This window comes from Nothobranchius furzeri, chromosome 17 (genome assembly GCF_043380555.1).
Source record: "Nothobranchius furzeri strain GRZ-AD chromosome 17, NfurGRZ-RIMD1, whole genome shotgun sequence".
NCBI lineage: Eukaryota > Metazoa > Chordata > Actinopteri > Cyprinodontiformes > Nothobranchiidae > Nothobranchius > Nothobranchius furzeri.
Window position 1 is genome coordinate 20,402,858 of NC_091757.1, and position 4,299 is coordinate 20,407,156.

Here is a 4,299-nt window from a genome sequence, read left to right on the forward strand (position 1 = left end):
TCAGTGGTGTCTGTTTGTTGCAACCAGCAGGTACAAAAACTAACTTGTTTTTATTTGACTATTTTTCTGTCCTGCCTGTTTATTATCTTCCTGCATCTCCTCTCAATCCTAAAGAGAAACTGCTACCTGGGTTCATATATATTCACCTTATGAGTTACCTTTGAGCTGCAGTTCTAAAAGATCTACCGACCGCAAAAACAGCGGAGTGCGCACCGGCCACATCAGTTAGGTGCGTCACCGAGGACAAAACAGGTGATGCGCCCCGATCCACAGCAGCGAAAAGCATCAGGCACAAATAAAAGAATAAAAGACAGAAAACATTAAAGGAAATGAGCCGACATGAACGATCGCGTGTTAAATTAGTTTTTGAGGTGGCGACACCTGATTTGATAACGTTACTGTGGCCGTGCTCAGGACGCAGATGTCTGGAGCGCATCAACAATCAGAGCTTTGCATGCACAAGCTGGTTAAGGTTAGGATGGGGTGAGGGGAAGGTTAAATTGCAAGAGGGTAAACGTCACAATTTGGTTAACTGTCCGTTTTACGGCGGGTGTCAGTACCGATGCTCTGGCACAGCGCGTTGCCTCCCGACGTGCAGGAGCTTGTCACCTGCTGACAGCAGGCTGCTGTCTTTTCCGTGGACTGCATCTTGCCGGTCATTATCACGTGACAGCGACTAGTCGATGACAGGCATAAAAAGTCACTACAGAGCGGTGAAGTTGACTAGTTCATACAACCCCTATTGCTCCCCAGAGTGTTCTGCAGCATAATCAGCACGTTCTCTTTGAACTTGATATCAAATTTTCGCCTCCTCTTCGTCTCCGCACGGTTAAAGTTACCCTCGCGGTCTATCACTGGCAAATCAAAAGTGAGACGGATGACACAACCCCCCACCCCCGTACTTGCTTGTTACCACATTCCACCCGGCCACAATAAAATACCGGCCATTATTCACCTCCGCCGACTCCGACCAAAATGTGATACCCGGCAGTTAATTAAATACAGGCTAATATTAGAGGATTTACGGTAGTTTGGCTGGGGCGGAGGTTCTCCTTAGGAGTTTGTCCATGTATGAGGAACAGGAGAAGAGACGGCTAACAGGTGGATTTGGACCGCCTTTGCAATGATCTGATCAGTAATCAGTGGTGGACGTTTGAGATTCCAAGGATCAGACTGAGAAGCCAAATGTCCTCCTGGTCTGCCGTCCCATCCACACAGTTGGCAAAGTCTAAAGTGATTTTATGGATCACAAAACAATAAAAGACCAAAGGTAATTACTAAAATTCATTACAGAGACATGGTTTCTGATGCACCTCTTCTAGACTGTCCAGAATAAAGCAGCATGTGAACAATGCAAAGTTCTTGGTGCAGACAAAAGGAGTTTATCTCCTCTGTGGGACCAAAGCTTTGGGATGCCAACACTCAGATGGTGTCAGAAAATACTTCAAGTGTCATCAAGTCAGAAACCAAACTTCAAAGAGTCCAGGTCACCTGTTAGATGATCCAGCAGCAGCCCCTTCTCATCGTGGCACATGACAGTAGTTTGTTGTGCTTTGAGGTGATTTGTGGTGTCAGTACCTGCTTCAGGCAGCAAGCTGTGCAAACAGAGCGGGAGGGATGTGTTGGGATTGATTGGAGGCTAAAGGTGGGGAAGTGGTGCCAACAGGTCTGGACTCTGCAGAGTGGAACCAGTCAAATGTACCATTGTTTGATTTGAAACCAAGCAAAGGTTATTGGAGTTTGACTTTGGTGGTGCAGCTGTATTGTTGTTATTCCTAAGAATGAAGAGACACCAGGCTGGTGGAAGGATTCAGCTTCATAAGTGTCTGTTCTGGAGGAGATTTCCTTCTGCACTAAGGTTAGCCTCCTTCTTAATACTGATGCTGCATAGAAGGGACTTGGAAATGTGTATCTTCCACAGTCACTTGTTATTTTGAACTATATTCATTTATTTTTACTTATTTTCTGTTTTGTACTTGAAACCACATAAATTTTCAATATAACTTAATTTTTTTATTTAACAAAATAAGTCAGCTGTTGCCTTTTACTATATTGTTTTCCATTACTTTAGCATGTATTAAGTAAAGCTAGTAGAGTCCTTGGCTCCTCTGGTGCTGATGCAAATGTCACCAGACATCCCAGTAATGACTGTGTCGACTGCTTCATATTATTTAAAATCATCATATTGCCCGAAGTACAGGGCGAGGAGGAGGAGTAGCAACCATTTTCATTTGGACTTATTAATCAATCCCTTACCAATTAATAGCTACAGTTCGTTCGAACATCTTATTCTTAGTTTTCCTAATCCAGATTGCAAAACTGTAAAACCACTCTTGTTTGTAGTTTTATATCGTCCACCAGGCCCTTACTCTGAGTTTTTGGATCAGATCTCTGATTTTTTATCTGATTTGGTGCTAAATACTGATAAGGACATTGTAGTGGGGGATTTTAATATTCATGTGGACATTGAAAATAATAGCCTCAATGTAGCCTTTAGTAATATCTTAGACTCAATTGGTTTTACTCAAAGAATACATAGCTCCACCCACTCCTGCCATCATACATTGGACCTTGTGCTTACTTATGGCATAGAGTGTGAGGAGATAACAATCTTTCCACATAATCCAGTCCTCTCGGACCACTTTCTGATATCCTTTGAGTTTTTTATAACTGAGTTCTCGGGACATGAAAGTAAATTTCACTATAGTCGGTCTCTATCTGACAACGCTGTTGCGTCTTTTAAATCAACTGTTCCATCTTTACTGTCCTCAGCATCTCAGAGGCATGTAGCAGAGGGCAATATTTTCAGTTCTAGCCCCTCACAAATTGATGCCTTAGTTCATCATGTTAATTCCTCTTTACGTGTGGCATTAGATGATGTAGCCCCTTTAAAAAAGAAGGTAATTAGGGACAGGAAGTTGGCTCCTAGGTTTAATTCTCATTTACGAGCCTTAAAACAAAACTCTAGGAAATTGGAGAGAACATGGCGCTCTACGCACCATGAGGAGGCCTACCTATCCTGGAAAAATAGTCCTGTGCTTTATAAAAATAAGCTTAGACAAACTAGAACTGCTTATTTCTCAGCCCAAATTGAGGAGAATAAGCATAATCCTAAATTTCTTTTCAGTACAGTTGCTAAACTTACACAGAATCATAGCTCTGAGCCATCTATTCCCTTAGCCCTCAGCAGCAATGACTTCATGGGATTTTTACAAGTAAAATTAATTCTATTAGAAACAAAATCTTTAGCATCCTCCCTAATGCGATTTCTTCTTCCTCAGTAAGTGAGGCAGCATCAGAGGTGACTCTAGAACCTCATCTGTGCTTGAACCGTTTTGATCCAGTTGAGCTTTCAGAGTTATCAAAAATATTAGCTTCATCTCAACCTTCAACTTGCATTTTGGATCCAATCCCAATCAAATCATTTAAAGATGCATTTCCTTTGGTTACTGCCCCCATTCCAGATATAATCGATCTATCCTTAGTAAATGGGTATGTACCACGAGATTTTAAGGTTGCTGTAATCAAACCTTCACTTAAGAAGCCTTCTCTGGATCCAGATGACCCAATGAATTATAGACCAATATCTAACCTTCCATTTTTATCCAAAGTCCTGGAGAAAATAGTGGCCATCCAAGTATGTCAGCATTTAAACACCAATGCTCTGTTTGAGGAATTTCAGTCTGGTTTTAGAGAGTATCACAGCACTGAAACTGCATTAGTGAGAGTTACAAATGATATTCTCATGGCCTCAGATAAGAATCTTGTGTCTGTTCTAGTCTTGTTAGATCTCAGTGCTGCCTTTGACACAGTTGATCACAATGTTCTTTTAGAAAGACTTGAACATGTTGTAGGGATCAAAGGAACAGTGTTAGGCTGGTTTAAATCCTACCTGTCTGACAGATTTCATTTTGTAAATGTACATGACAAATCTTCTTCATACTCCAGGGTTACTTGTGGAGTACCACAGGGTTCAGTGCTTGGACCAATTCTTTTTGCTATATATATGCTCCCAATTGGTAAAATCATTAGACAGCATGGGATAAACTTCCACTGTTATGCTGACGATACTCAGTTATATTTATCCATTAACCCTGATTAACCTAATCGGTTGGGCAGATTGCAGGCTTGTCTTGAGGACATAAAAAATTGGATGACTCTAAACTTTTTGCTTTTAAATCAAGACAAGACGGAAGTTCTCATCTTTGGACCAGAAATCCAGAAAAGGAAATTGCTTAGCCAATCACCTGACCTGAATGGCATTACATTAATCTCTGAGAACAAAGTAAGGAACCTTGG